A 16,950-nucleotide genomic window follows, 5' to 3' on the forward strand; every position below is an offset into this window, starting at 1 on the left:
TACGTCTCGGTCAGGACATTACCCCATTCCTCTTTCCGTCTAGCTGTTGTGCCACGACGACATTTGCGAACATCAAAACTCTTAGTGTAATTGTAGTAACCATAATTATTAGCAGAGGAAATACTCGCAGCTTATATTGGTTCTTGTTCAGTATGCCACCTTGGGAACTGTAATTATTGTAAGCCGCTTTATGAAATGATACACTGTTAAGTAGATTGACTATTCAAAATGTGTCAAAACGTACACATCTTACTTCCGTCGCAAATTTATTTCTTATGACGCCTCTAATCGAAGCACTGCTCGTGTCTTCGTGGATCTGTAAAGTTGTTACAACCAATCGAACAAGAATACACCTGCAAGCTTCTACAGAGATATTGCTTTCATGCTGAAGTTTAAATTTCCCTTGATACATTTTTGTTGTAGTGCTGCGATAGTATGCTTGAAGACAAAAGTTTTCATGGAGAAATTGGAAAATGGATTGGTTTGGGACCTACTAAATCAATTCGATATAGGTTTCTTTTCGGCAAAGAAAATGACTTCTTTTGATCTAAATGCAAGTTGGTTTTTATTGTTTTAAAGACAAACCCACTTTACACAATCATGTTTTAGTTTATGAGGGTTTTTTTTTATTGTGATCAGTTTGGACAAAATCATGGTTTAGACTTGAATACTTGCCTTAAAATTCCTCAGTTTTCCTGCTAATGCAGGCGCTAATAAAATTCGAATGAAAACGGTCCTGATATCGCACAGTTCTTTCGGATACACTTTATTCTGTGGGAAAAAGTAATGCTTTCCCAAATCTTGAAGATTAGTCACGCGTCAGATCATGCCAAGTTTTCAGGAAGATATTCATGAAAACAATTTATGACCTATGTGGTTTTAAAGTTCAAATGAAAGGGAAATTCCTGACCAGTTATTTTTTTTTCTGAAATAAAAGAGTGAAATGTTACGAGCAGAATATTCAACGTTTTATCAAAATCGGACAAACATTAGGGAAGTCAGGAAATTGTTATGTTTCGATGATTCTTACAAAACAATTCTTGAACATTCAATATGAATATACAAATAGTGAGGTGATAATGTCATCGCCTCTAAACGTGCCTTTATAGTTTGTGCATAAGCTCTTGAAATCGACAGTTTGCTTTATCTTTGTTTTTGTTTTTTAACGCAATTTTGCCCCAGTCTCCAATCCTAATACGATGAATATATGACTGATCACTATATTGAAGTTATTTGATACTTAGTGAGGTCAATGCATGTCTATGCAGCGGGGATTACAACAATTATAATTATGGAGCGATAATGCAGAGGGCCGCCATTGTAAGCATAGCTTGAAAAGAGGTTAGTCCTTCTTGCGATATACAGCGAAGCTATACAGGGATGAACTTCAAATCAAGCAAAATGTGTTTTGGGAGTTGTCATAGTGATGATCTCTCTCTTAATTAAAAAAAAAATGTGCGAGTAAAATTTGGATTCATCTTTCTTTTGAGAATGAGAGATTTGGGCGGTAGAAGGCTTAACGGTGCACCACGTATTCTTTCTTGGGTATGTATGTCGCCTGAAAAGGGCCTACCCACATACATACCCAAGAAAGAATACGTGGTGCACCTTTAAGCCTTCTACCACCCAACGTTCTATGCCACGGAAGCCTTCAAATATTTCAGAATGAGAGATCTTGTATAAAAGGCTGCAACATTTTGATACAATGTATTGGGGGAGAGCAGCCCCTTTGAATGTTGTCATGGTGGTGTCTTTTAATTTTAGGTTTATCTTTCTTTATTGTAATCCTGTTTCGTAATTATTCACGTGATTGACGGCTTACATACCCACAGTATGTTTTCCTTTTTACGAGTCCTGCAAATTGAAGAGGATTACAAAACCACAATTCCGTCGCCATTTACAACTTATATTCCTCTTTTTTATCTTTTCTGCGAAAAAAAAAGTGCTCAAGTGACATTTCGTACGCTATAAAATTATTCCTTTTATGCTAAATTTTGCTCCTCTTTTCTTTATCTTATGGGATTTAAGATGTGCATCTTTACGTGAAAATGGTATGCGTCTTTAAAGAAGGTCGCATTTCAGTGGCTTATCGCTGAACTCTTCCGTGTCAAAATATACGCGATGTCTTGTTTTGAACATATCTTGTTTTGTAAATGAGTGCATATTATTTTTTGATTTGTATGTGTTCAGAGCAAACCATTTTTGTCTGTGATCTGTTTAACGTGTTTATGTGATGTCTGCAACCCTTCTTACTCTATAGGTCCTTTGCCAATAGCAAGAGGAATATGAAGAGTTGAGAGGCTGACATAACGCACTCGCATTCTGTGAAAGTCAAAAGAGAAATAAGATTCATCGCACTCTATGAAAGCGTGCATGGATCGTTGCTCGGTGCCTGTGTTGTATATTATGTGAAACACAGTACGGTGTAATAAAACGTTTTGAAGCAAAAACAATGACACTGTTTTCGTGTTGTCGTGGTTGTTGTTGTTGTTGATGATGATGATTTAAAGTTTTACTTTCTTTAAAGAGACGATTAGTAGGTGCTGAAAAGGATGTTGAGAGGCGCTTTCAATAGCATCTTCTAGTCCATTGATTAATCAAAACACGGAAGTATGACCTCAGTTTCTGTCGCCATTTAACTTTTTTTTTCGTTCTTTTCACTCTGCAAAGGGATGGTATAATGATTTTGGTTGAGATGGGGATTCAGGTTTAACTTTTTGCGAGGTAATTAGAAACCACTAATATGAAATATTAAAGAGCATACGATTCAAAGAGGAATCAAAAGTTTATTTGATGAAAATCCCTGAAAATTGGTTAAGAAATGGCTGAGATATCCAAAAACAAAGAGGTCCTAATAAAAGTCGATGGGTCCCACCTTTTATTAAGGACCGCTTTGTTTTTCCTTGTTTTTCGATCTCCCTCTAAAAAACTGCTCATCTGCTCATCAATATTCTTACTATTATCAGTATATATATATATATATATATATATATATATATATGCACATTTATTCTAATGTGACGTCACAAGAAGGCCCGATTATGCTTTAAGAAAAAAACAATGACAACTCACTTGTTTGCATTATGCATTCTGGGAATACAGAGTACACCTTTGAGGAAAGGCCAACGTGAAATGTTGGAAAATGAAGAAAAAATAAATGCGTTATGTCAAACGGTATAGTCCATGTTTTGTCTTTTCAGAGAAGGCATGTGCTGGAAAGGAATACATTGTTAGATTATCACTGCATTCCAGGCTTTATCCATGAATTAAAAACTGCAGTAGTATCTGCTGATTAGATCTAACATAAAGGCTGACCAAACAATCATCTGATGTTTAGGCAATGAGACTTTTTGAAAGTGCTCACATTTCAACATTATTGCTGTGGCCTTTTTCACCGAAACAGTACATTATCAATAGCAGAATTCTTGCGACTTTTTACTTTAGATTTGACACTAAACTCAGCTGTTTTGCTCATTCCAGGAACAACCAATCATAGCAAGTGAGGTGTATTGTAAAGATAATTTATTAGGCTTTCTTATGATGTCATATTATTTGATGATTTTATGACGGTATAAGAAAAACATGATATATCACACTTTGATTAATTAATTTTTTGAAGATATATATATATATATATATATATATATATATATATATATATATATATATATATATATATAGCATTCCCATTAAAGCGAACACGGTTATTACGAAATTTCGATTTTAAAAAAATGAAACCGGTATGAATACCATAGATCGAACGAATATTTCCTTTTCAGTTGTTCAGTTGTTATCATCAGTAAAAATCCACACGTCGACGTGTCCCTGTACTAGTGGCGACGTTAAATTACAAAGAAAAGGGATCGCATAGCTCGTTTAGATTTTTTTTTTCCACGAAATGAAAAACGGCAACAAAGAAAGAACGTCCTCGACAAAAGAAGAAGTCAAAATTGCGTATGACGACGCAAACACAGTTTTCGTCAGCGCGAGGCCGTTCTACTTGTTAATTGCCCCGCTCAAACGGAGAAGTTTGATTTTGCTGCTAGTTTCGCTGTAATTGCTTCTTATAAGAGTGAAAAAGTCCAGGTATACGAGAAGGAAAAAGAAAGAAAGGATGTGTGTGTGTGTGTGTGTGTGTGTGTGTGTGTGTGTGTGTGTTTGTGTGTGTGTGTGTGTGTGTGTTTGAGGGAGGAGAGAGAGGGAGAGAGTAACTACAGCCAACATGACAGAGAGATAGAAAGAATATAAACAAAGAACGAGAAAAAAAAACTGATTAATATACTCCTGAAAAAAAAATGCAGAGTCCCAAACAAACCAAAAATGAGTCCCCTACAATCTAGTAGATGAGCGCATTCCATACATAGATTGGGGTAACACAGTATGAGCGGAGAAAACGCGCAAATTAAGAGGAAGTCATTGCTATACACAATGGTTGCCCATGCAGGCGGTTTCTCCGAGTGAGAGAGGGCTGAGTGTACCGCATACCGGCGCCATTCCTTAGAATCCTTTCGTTATGGATGTGTTTGTGCATCGGCAGGGTTGACGAGCTCCGTCAGTCAGCAAATCGAGTCGAAGTCGACATGAGGGTGTTTTTTTTTCTTTCTTTAAGCTTCTGAAGATAGAAAGGAGTTGGTGGTTGGTAGTTTGGTAAGCAAGGAGATGCCATAACTTGATGACACAACTCTTGGTATCTGGCTACATCACGGTTTCGTCACAAGTGACGAGTTAATAGTGTTTGTCTGTATGTCGAACGTCATGATCGAGTGTTTGCTACTTCGCCGCTATCATGAGAGTTTTCAGCGTATTCTGTATGAGCTGCCATTGACTATTTTTCCCAGGGAAGAAACAATTTCCTTCGGGAGTTGCTTCAGGCTTTCCATTTGCAAATTCAATCGTTTCGGTGAGAATTTTGAAAGAGATCAAGTCCGTATTGTTTCACAACATCAAAACGTCATATTATGTCAAGATGTCCTTTTGAACAAGTGGTAGTGACGACACCTGATCCCAAGTGCGGTATCGAGATCATAATCGAGGCGTACAAAAATTGTAGCTGCTAGAGATTTCTAGAGATATCTCTAAGATTTTATGTACATGGTTGTATTATGTTGTTACTGATGGTTCCTGCTCCTTTTTTTTTTCGGGGGGGGGGGGGTATTTTGCATTTCATATTTGCATGCATTATTGCAATTACTGATGATATTTATAAGAAATGTACTGGGCAACAATAAGTGCTGCGTCATAAGTGCTGCGATGACTACAGCCGTCAGGCCGAGAAAATGGTGATGACGATGATGCTGATAGAAAGGATATGAATGATGGTAATGCTGCTGCCGATGTTTGTGTTTGTGTTTTGTTTTGTTTTGTTCTGTTTTGTGTTTTGCTGAACAACCATAAAAGGATACGTACACGGTACTTCTAGCTGCTTTGTTTCGTTCAATTTGTAACAACTCGCGAGCGTTTGATAAGTTAAGTATAGCTCCGTCAATTTTGCTCGTTGGATGTCAGTTTTGCACGGCAGTCGCCGGTGAAAACGGTTGAGCAGCAATGATGCTTGATGTAATAGTCCTTCCAGCTCACGAAGACTGATGCCCCCATGTCGCCGGGAAGGATGAAGGTAAGGGATCGCTGGTTGTTACTACGGCATTGTAGGTGTCGCAAGCTGTCTCGGCCGGCAATGCGTTTGTCTGATTTAGAGTCCAGGGTCACCGGTTCGAGACCCATTGAGCCGAACTGAGCAATGTTGTTTGCTATCGTGTCGTCTCACCGATAGGGATAAAACCCAAATAATGTTAAACACATTTACGTACGTTTCAGGACAATTACACCCCTCCCCCTCCTCCCACTAAATACCGGTTAGTGATAGGGTTAGAGTAAAAATTAGGTTCAGGTTTAGGGTTATAGGGTTAGGGTTAAGGTTAGGGTCATGATTCGGTTCAGGATTAGGATTAGGGTTAGAGTCAAGGGAAGGGTCTGATGGGGTAATTGTCAAGGGGTGATTGCAATATACACTCAGCAAAAAAAAAAAAGAAGAAAGAAAGTAAACACTTTTTTTAGGTCATATTTTTCGTAGAAGATTTTGATGAAAATCAATGTATTATATACCATATTAAAGGTAATTTAATTGGCTGTTAAGCTAATTGGCTATTAAGCTAATAGGTTAATCAAAAAGAGAAATTTACGCGTGAGTGAGCATATTCGTTTTTGTCCTCCAAGGCACAAAACTAAAAATGTCAAAAATTGACATATTAAATTTCATTTGCAAATGCCCTTCACGATAACATTGGCAACAAAAGACCAATTTAACGCAATAAGAGACATGAATGAAATAGCAAAAATAAGTTTTCGTTCTCTTTATCTCTGTATAACCTCTAAAAAAAGCAAAGTGGGAAACTAAAGGGGGGAAATAAGAATTTTCTGTCATGTCAAACTTCACATGACATAGGAAATAATAAGCATAAAGATGATGAAATGAGCAGAATTTCTTTATTTATTCCTGTTAACCTAGTGATTTAAAAATTCATGAGAGAAATTCAACAGGCAAACATTATTTAGAATTTCCTAATTTGAAAAAAGTTCAAATTTCTATCAATTTATGTTAATTATTACTTCTTCTCTTATTTCATTTGAAGTTAGATTTGACAAAAGGTTCTTTATTTTCCTCCATTATTTGTAGCCTTCATTGATCATTTTGGCTTTAAAGATATCATAGAGATCAATGGTTTATTTTTGCAACTTGATTCATATTTCGTTTTGTGTGAAATTTGTTGTTTGTTCTTATTGTTCTATGGGATAGCACATACGCATGAATGACAACTTGCTCAGTTTTGCAATTTTTACTTTTGTGCCCTGGAAGAGAAAAACAAAGGTGTTCCCTCATGCGTAAAATTTCCCTTTTTGTTGACCTACCAGGTTGATAGCCAATTAGATTACCTTTGATATGGTATATGATATATTAGCTTTCAGCCAAATTTTCTATGAGAAATCTAAATTTGAAAAAGCGTTTACTTTCTTTTTTTGCTGAGTGTAGATTCTGTTAATCAATCTCAACTGAAGGCAAGTCAAAAGTCTCGCTGAAATGTCTTCGCGAAGAGAAATGTGCAAACGCGGTGATTTTTTTTTTATTAATACCGACATGTGGTTTGCCCCAGGTGATCTGAAATATTGGATTTTATCTTTGATTTGCTTCCTCATTTCAGGTAGGACTTGTAATTTCTGCGCTTTCAGTAAATGATATACCGAAATTGATATGCACATCATTTTACACATAAAGTTGATTAATTGCATAAGGAGATAAATGGTGTAAGGTATATACGAAAATGGCAAACGATAGCTTAAAACTAAAATACATAAATAGACTTAAGCTGATCTTGCAGTACAGAGAAGGGAATGAGATATATATAATGACCAATGTGAAATATGCAGCATACCAGCATTAATCAGGGCCATCGTGTCAATTTAGTGTAGGAGTCTGCCATCTTTAGCAAATGCTAAATATTGGCAGCCTCAGAAAAAAAAAAGAAAACAGACGAAAAGAACCACACACAGATATAGTCAGTTTGCCTTTTAAACTTGCATTGTTTACTAACTTAATGAATTCAACGATTTGAAGCTCGCGGGGAAAGAGGGAGGGGAAATATAAGAAGCAACATGAGAGACTAAGTGGGGTAAATTAGGCGCAATTCAAAGTATCATTTGTATAATTTCATTTTTAATATATATGTGGGACATATCAGGTGATTTTAGTACGTCCATTAGAGATAAAACAAAAAGAGCAAACACCTAAGCAATACAAAAACGGAAACTAAAAAACTTGCTAAAACTGTTTCTGATCAACATTCTTTCTCTTCGTTTTCATTAAGGAATAATTATGTGATACATGTATTTTCACATCAGTTGAAACAAATGTCGCCATTAAACTTTCTGCAAGTACGATCTAGACGCTTTCCGACTTCACTTCCAATGTTTGGTAGTTTGACCAGGAAAAAAAAAATCTTGATTCAGCACATTAGTTTCATTACTGCAGTATACTTTGAAGGAGAAATAATTGGCAAAGTAAAATGTTGAGTAAAATGTTCAGTATCTGAATATTTTGCGTTCTTGCTTTTGCCTCATTTTCATCAGACATGCTTTGTTTTTACTTTCCGCGTCTAGAAGGATTCTTGACAAGTTTACGAATGGGGAAAACGTTACATAATCTCAGAATCGTTCGTGAGTGTTTAACGGCTTGATTACAGATGTGTACGCTAAGTCTTGCTAGCTTCATGTCTTGATAATGATAACTCACGCATCATATGATGATAGGTGTATATTTCAATTTCAATTTCAATTCATTTTTTTCACATTTCTCGATTAAAAAAAATGCATGAAATATAACAAAATTAAATGAAATACATGATATCCAGCTCGGAAACTTACATAGAATATTGCAAATATATAAAACATATAGTGGTCGATCCATGAAAGTTGGAATCTGAGAATGAAAGCTAACGAAATATGAAGGAACCTACTTAAAAGCGAGCTTGTTGAGCGTAGGTCCCAGATATATTATATCCATCACTTTTCCTTGCTTTCTTTCTTGATGATGGTCCCTCGTTCTACTAAATGGGAAACTAAATAACTCTCACTGATGGACGAGAATGGCTTGTTTGGTTTAATGGTACAAGTATAGACACTATTTCCCCTAACATAGGGATCATACATAAAGGAGAACACTTCGGGAGATACGGCCACCTTAATAAGACATTTCGAACATGGCGTGAGGTTGCGCCGTAAGTTCTGCCTCATCGAATTGCATTCGTGGAGTTATTACGAACATGCACCCTCTCGAGATAAGATGCCCAGAATTCTCGTCCTAATTGGAGATTCGCGAGGGGATGCTCGCGTGTGCCCCACCGCGGCCGCCCCAAGTACCACGTCCATCGCCAGGATCCGGCAGAGGTGGGCTTAGCCCGGCCTCAAAATCCCTACCAACAATAAACGTAGGATTTCACCGGGGTCCTCCCTAAAACACCTCGCAAATCCCAAATCAACCGCGACTAGCTAGTCTCTTTTTATCTCTCCACCTCTCCGTCTATCTCACCAAACTTTTCCGAATGAGAGAGAAAGAGAGAGAGAGAAAAAAAGTCTTCATCGGAGGGAGCCTAGACACTGCTTGTAGCTACAAGAAATAATCACGAGTAATCTGCAGTAATTCAAGATATTAAATGTTGAGAGAGACGCGAAGCGCAGAGCCCCCCTTTCCCTGACGGAATTAATCAGGCGACTCATTGGCGGTCTCGCCCGCCCAACCTTACCCGCTGCTATAAGGCTGAGGACACCCTGTCGCCTGCGTGGTAGCGCGAGAACAGAGTTTTCAATCGGGGTGGATTTACCCGGATTTGTCGAGCAAATCTCCGAGGAGAATAGGAAAACTTTGGTCGTGACCTTGAGACAAGCACGAGGTCATCTGACTACATTAGGGATGATCCTACATGTTTGTCAGTTCTGTGCTAAATGTGGCGTTTTCGTAATTATTTCGATCAGATCTTGGTGTCGCGCGCGTTTCGTGGATAAACAAGACCAAAAAAAAAAAAAAGCATAACGTGCAAACTTCGGCGCTATCACGTGCAGCCAACGCTATCCGTCAAGATTAAAGCTCGCAATTTATGATTACGGGTAGGTTTTGTATACTATACCGCTTTCAGCTTGTCACATAATATCACTTCCATTACTTCTGCGTCGTGAAAACTTATACTTCGACTTACAGCGGCAGATATAACAGGTTAATACCACAAGTTTAGATATTAGTGGCCTTAATTCAAGGATTTGTAACAGCTGCCCATGGGTTTTTTTCCTCCTTATTTATGTGACGTGTGTGTGTGTGTGTGTGTGTGTGTGTGTGTGTGTGTGTGTGTGTGTGTATGTGTGTGTGTATGTTTTCATATTGCACATATTTTGCATTAATTCAGTTATGTATCCCTTGTGGAACATAAACCACCTTAAGTGGCCTCTTTGACCAAGCAAGAAATCTGTTGTGTCTATTTACGAAATCACGTCAAGTTATATTATGCACGTTTTTATCATTAAGGTGTTTATAGTTAAGATCTATTACTTGTATATTTGTTGTTGTCATTATTCTTGCTTATGTCCTTATTAAAGATGTGATAACAACATTAAAAATATTAATCACAGCTTGGGGAGAGAATTCGCATTTACACGACTGCCAAACGACTTACGGTGCCATCCTACAAAGTGTTTGTTGCCATGTTTAAAGGGAATGTACAGTACTGGTTGAGGTGTGGATTTAGCTTTTAACGTTTTGCAAGATATTGAGAAACCACTCTCTATGTGATGTCAAAGAGCATTTTATTCTAAGGGAAATTGAAAGTTTATTTGATGAAAATCGGTTTTGAAATGACTGAGGTATCCAAAAACAAGGTGAAATAAAGAGATCCTAATAAAAGTCGTGCCTGTCGCATTTATTATTATCACTTTTTTTTTATATTTCAGCCATTTAAAAACCAATTTTCATCAAATAAACGTTCAATCCTTCTTGAAAGTACATGCTCTTTCAGATTTCATATTAGAGGTTTCTCATTATCTCACCCAAAAATGTTATAAACCTGAATCCTCATCTTAACCAGTACTGTACAGTCCCTTTAAAGTTGTTGCTGTTGTTGTTGTTGCTTTCTTACCTGTTCGGAGGTCAGGTGCCGCTCCCCCCCCCCCCCCCCCTGCCACCCCCCTCCCCCTTCCCCAACTTGACTTCATGTGCAAGATGAAGAGTTATGGGGAGGCGACAAAAGTTTGTTTCGAAACCTCCGCACGGATGACTTGGCGCATACCTGGTGGCAGTCGAGGTGTGACGCGCACAAGGAGGTCCGAAGTGCGAAACAAAGAGATAGGGGCTGGCTCTACATGGGCGCCGTCTCCATGGAAACGGAGGATTCGGATCATGGGGTAAGTGAAGAGAAAGATGAGGAGGGGGGAGATGGGGAGGGGTGATAGAAGATAAGATGTTGTGAAACGAGTCAGAGAAATGATAAACAGTATGCTTGCCAGAGGAGGGAATGGATCACATTATTAGTCTCATGTCTTCTATTATAGAATGAAACTGAATAACGGATGATAATATGACAAAAATACATTGTAATATCTACTGGAAATGGGAATATGCAGGGAAGATGTATTGAGACAGAATATGATGAGGAAATGCTTCACGTTCAGTGGAAAGATAGAAAGAAATGACACTAAAGATGTACAAGAGAAAATTCGAGATTCCAGAGTACTGTCAAAAACAAAAACAAAGACAAAACAACAACAACAACAACAACAACAACAACAACAACAACACAACAACAGAATAAATTTACAACAGGTTTGAACGAATGATCAAGAAAATGAGTCAGAATTCAGTTAAGATATAATTGGCGATAGACAATGAACAAGCAAATTTAAAGTAAGGAAGTCAGAATTAAGAGCTTTGCAAAAAGCCTTAAAAGAGCAAGAATAGAAAAAAAAATGTGATAATTAACTGTGAAATAGCTGTCAGCTGAAATATTGTGATTTGATAAACTCTGACCGGAAATGAATATGTGATGATTTATCGTTCTATGTATGTGTAAGTTTTCATGTGAAATGAATGGAAATGGAATCGGAAAAAGGGGAAAAAATTGTCTGAGATAGAAATGTTACACAAGATGGAAATTACGCTGATATCAACGGATTATTGGACTTCCAAAAAAAAAGAAGGAAATCGTAAAAGTGGACGTGATGAATGCTACCTCCTTCTGCCTGCTGTTAACAAAGAAAATCTTTTAACGACGGGCACTGACGGGTATATAGACACTGCCTCGATCTGCAACGTGGCAATTTTGGATATTGTGTACTATGCTAGGGGTTTTCTTAGCTAATCGGCACTCAAAACACGCAAGGGGATATCAAGTATTATATTTTGGATTAAAAAAAAAAGTCTTCATCTAGTGATTGGTTGAAAGAGCTTCACGTGATTCTAGGTATTTTCAGATATTTCAGAGTGTTAGCATGTTTGACATTCCATGAAGTACTATTTGCAAAATGACGTCACTCCTCTGACGACATTTTGCAAATAGTATACTATTTGCAAAATGATGTCACAAAGCAATCCGAAAATTGTGCACAGGTATGTACCGTCACTCTGTGAAATTTAACATTTTCTTTAAAAAAAAAATGTGACGCCCAAAAGCAGTTCTTACATTGCGCACTGCTTCGTACCGCCACCCTGTGAAATTAAATAGTTTCTTACAAAACAATTGTGACGTCATAAAGCAGTTCTGACATCGTGCGCTGGGTCCCTTCCAAAGAGATTAAAATCTCTTTGTTCCCTACACAACATAGCATTCATCACACGACTTCTCGCCTCGCATTTTTTCCCATTTCCCCTCCTTTTATTTAAATTTTTAATCCAAAATATAAAACAAATATACTTTGCCTAATTTCGAGTTTCTGGTTAAACATACTACAGGCCTCGGTGCCTCCAAAAGAACTGTTTTTCACTTCGAGGCTGCGCCCTTCAGAGAATAGTTCTTTTGGAGTCACCTCTGGCCATAGTTTTCACCAGAAATTCTCTAGACAAAATATATGCATAATATATAAGTAATGAAGAAACACATAATCATTCCAATGAGGATCATCCACGGACATTTTCAATCTACACTCACATTGATAGTGTGTGCTGTTTCCTCTCAAGAAACAAGATTCTTATTTATATATATAATCTCAATTTGCAAGAAAACGCGTAATCGACGTCATCCAGAAAGAAAAGGGAAGGTCGATCATCCCTCTGATAAGATGCCTATATAATATGCACCTGATGTAACGAAAACTCACACATTTCCAAATGGACAACTACAGAGGCATTCTGGAATTGAGAAAAAAAATGAGTAATAGGGAAATCCTGGAAGAATCTAGGGGGCACTAAACCTGGAGGTGCTTAGACTGTTAGATATGCGGCGTGGTGGGATAAGTCGATTTACGTTCAGTTGAATCCTTACTATGATTACTCCAGCCATTCATGAGGGCTTTAAATGCTTACGCCATAAGTGCCACGGTTCGGTGCTGCGATTTCCTGCTCTCGAATGTTACTAAACTCAATGACGTTTGTTTTTAATTCTTCGGTTTAGTTTTTGTTTTTGTCTAAGTGGCTGATCAAGCATCGGAATTTCTGTGAAAATCTCTAGCGAAGGGCCGGTAACACTGGCAGCCGTCCCTCTTGACGATTGAATGATTGACAGAGAACTGAAAATAACAAGGTCACTTTTTCGATATAGCATATATTCGGTGGAATGGCATTAATGGAAATAGGTTATATTAGCTAGAAAAAAAAAAGAAATACGTATACTTGGTATATTGACAAGTGTAGGAAAATGTTGGAAAGCGTTAAAAATTATAATGTCTGTGATGCTGTTAAGTGCAGTCCTTGTGGAGATATGAATCTAAAAATGAAACATAGGCCTTTGAATCCATGTCTAACATGACGTCACATCGCAAGTATGATATAAGTCGTGAAGGGGCATAGAGATGGGGGGGGGGGGGGGGATGATCTTGAAAGAGGTACCGTGTTAGGCCAAGCCGGCATAGAACTGTTTCAAGCGCGGGATATCTGTGATGCAATCTACGGCATTTGCAGATTCTGTATAGATTTATAACATTTCTTTTCCTCCCGTAACTGCTACTCTTTTCCCCTCATGGAATAAAACTACAAGGCATAACTATTACATTTGTTTATGGCTTTATTCATTTATCCACATGGTGAACGGACTCCTTGAACACAAGTAAGACTCCAAAATATCATTTACAGATATCGAAATGATCCCTTTTCGTTCTATCTTTTGTCAGATCCTACATCAATTTGTTTCAAACTTTCAACATGTCTCTAATAATTGATTGTATTTATTTATTTATTTATTTATTATTTATTTATTTATTTATTTACTTATTTACTTATTTATTTATTTATTTATTTATTTACTTATTTATTTATTTCACATCTTTAAAAAGGGTGGCCCAAGTCAGCATTGGCTGGTTTTCATCGGGGCCCTTTAAAACACAACACATAAAACATTGCAGAGTTACAGTTACTAGCAAAAAAATAACAACAACAAAAGAAATAGATACATTTCATACAATCACTCTCTGCTGATGGACTTCATGCAGTGAAAATCTGGCGAAGATGGAGAAGTTGGCAAATTTACGTAAGCACTTTTTAAAAAGGCTCGGCTATTAATCCATTAATCAGCGCCATCAACCGTCTGTCACCACAAGCACTGGCTCACGCTAAACAAACTGTTGCAGCCTTCAAACAGATTTGTGTACACCGTGTTAAAGGGATGATACAGTTTTTGGTTGAGATGCGGATTCAGGTGCTAACTTTTGACAAGATAATTAGGAACTATACCTATACGAAATATTAAAGAATAACCAATTCTAGGAGGAATTAAAAATTCATTTGATGAAAATTGAGATATCCAAAATCAAAGCAAAACAAAGGAGACCTAATAAAAGGTGTGCCCCTCCTGTTATTAGAACTCTTTGTTTTTTGGATATCTCAGCCATTTCAAAATCGATTTTCTTGGTGATGGTCCTCGGCCGCTGATCGCCTTTATGATACTAACTCAAAACTGTGAATAATCGTTAATATAATCTACTTCGACGAAAGGCAATTTGCCAGTCGATTGCAATAAAAACAGCGCTAGACGTAAGTTTTCCAGGCAGCGACACTACCACCAGGCACATTAAACTTTCCCGGAAAGCAGTAGATGACAGGTTCGAGTCCCATGGTCCCTTTTTCAGACATGTTTGTGAAAATAACATAGACCAGCAGTTGCGATCTTACAAATTCCATTTGTAGAGGGAGAAAAATTGAAGTAAAATCACACCTCAACGAAGATGACATTTTATCAAATGCTTTGGAGAATACATACATGCGAAATATAACAAAATTTGAATAAAAAATGCGATGCTTAATTCATGTTACAAAATATGTATTTTTCAGCCTTTCAGAAATGAACTAAGTGGAAAGAATTACAGTGATGTTTATTCGAGCCACATCTTCATAATGTTGACAGTTATTTGTCACTGAAGGTGGGTGACATGATCTTTTCTCACTTTACTTTTAACCAGAAGCGTTAGATGATTCAATATTCTAATTCGAGGATACTGTACTATTTTGTTTGGTCCATTCTAAAGGTTTTTTAGTTCTCTCTCTCTCTTTCTTTCCTCACAACTCAAATCTATGTGTGAATGTGTCTAGGACGTGTGCACACAAATACACACACATACTATTGGTTGAAACATACTCATACAATGGTGATATATGAACAGAATTTGTATATACACCGTATATATTTATAATATATATATATATATATATACATATATATATATATATATATATATATACACACACACACACACACACACACATATATATATATATATATATATATATATATATATATATATATATATATATATATATATATATATGGGTGAGAGAAAGGATGAGACGATAGAGGTAGCTTGAATCCTTACAGTTTGATTTTTATTCTCAAGCTTGCGGGCCCTGCCCTTTATCAAGAGATGTGATGTATAATTTACATTTCGGCTGGTTGTAGGCCGGTAATCAGCTGGTAACCGGTTGCGGGGAAACATTTAGTGACGATGGGTGGAGGTAGGCGTGCTGAAGTTAGGTGTGCATGTGCTTAGATAGCAGCTCAGTAAGGCTGTGAGGCTGAAAGCTTGAGGGCCCGAAAGCTTGAGAATAATTAAAGATCAAACTGTGAGGATTCAAGCTACGTCTATCGTCTCATCCTTTCTCTCACCTACACACTACTAAGAGGCGACGGCCCAGGGGTGTAACAACTGAAAACACACCTTTCGCACTCACTATATATATATATATATATATACGCTTGATATCTGTTTATTACACACCGACGCAGAAGATGTAGTATTGGTCAAGTGTTTTTCTGATGTTTGCATTTTTTCCTTAATAAACCATTCTAATAATAATAATGATAAACACAAACAACATACACGTATACACACACAAACAACACATACACATACATAGGCACCTACACAGTATATGCAAGTGATATGTCTTAACAAGTACATTCGTGATTGCCCTTTCTGCATCATAACGTTCTCTTCTGAATCATTTCATTTTTCTTGCTATCACAAAATGGCAACCACAATCACAATTTCGCATGAAAATTCTCATTTGATAAGCTGGACAATGGGTTATGCAAACCAAAGTGCTTCATATGCATATAAGTAGATCATCTTTCAATGGTCTTCCTCCGTGATTTACCTGCGGCAATTATATAGCATCCGGCAACTCATCCCAATTTCCTTATTTACTCTTTCCTCGAAGTTTACTTCCCTAAGCATCTAATAACATGTTTCGCTTCAGCTGAGAAGTTTTCATGATTGTAAGATTTTGCCATACTTTACATACAGCGCTATCACAAACTGAAACGTTTGTTTTCTTTAATGCCATAACACCAGTGAGCTTAATGTTCGATTTGCGTCACTCGTTCGGACAAAACGCTTTACAAAACTCTTACAAAGCCTTGTGCAAGACTTGTAGCGAGGTCGTAAATATACTTGTATGGACGTCAATAAGAGTTGCTCTCATGACTTATTATGGTGTTCTTATCAGGGTATAACCTCGTATTAAAGTGTTGACACTCCTCTGAGTGCACAAACAATGTCATTGTACTCCAACATTGTCAGGTACGTCCGTTAGAAGTTTTATCCACTGTCTGATCGGTTTTAAAACACGGTAACTTAGGTTAACCATGAATACAATCATATGAAATAATACAATAACGACCATAATAATAATGATAATAATAATAATAATAATAATGATAATGATGATAATAATAATAATGATAATGATAGTAGTAGCAGTAGTAGTAGTAGTAG

Source organism: Diadema antillarum, unplaced genomic scaffold, assembly GCF_040938485.1.
Source record: "Diadema antillarum isolate AM-2024a unplaced genomic scaffold, OU_Dant_1.0 seq00000068_RagTag, whole genome shotgun sequence".
Taxonomy (NCBI): Eukaryota; Metazoa; Echinodermata; class Echinoidea; order Diadematoida; family Diadematidae; genus Diadema; species Diadema antillarum.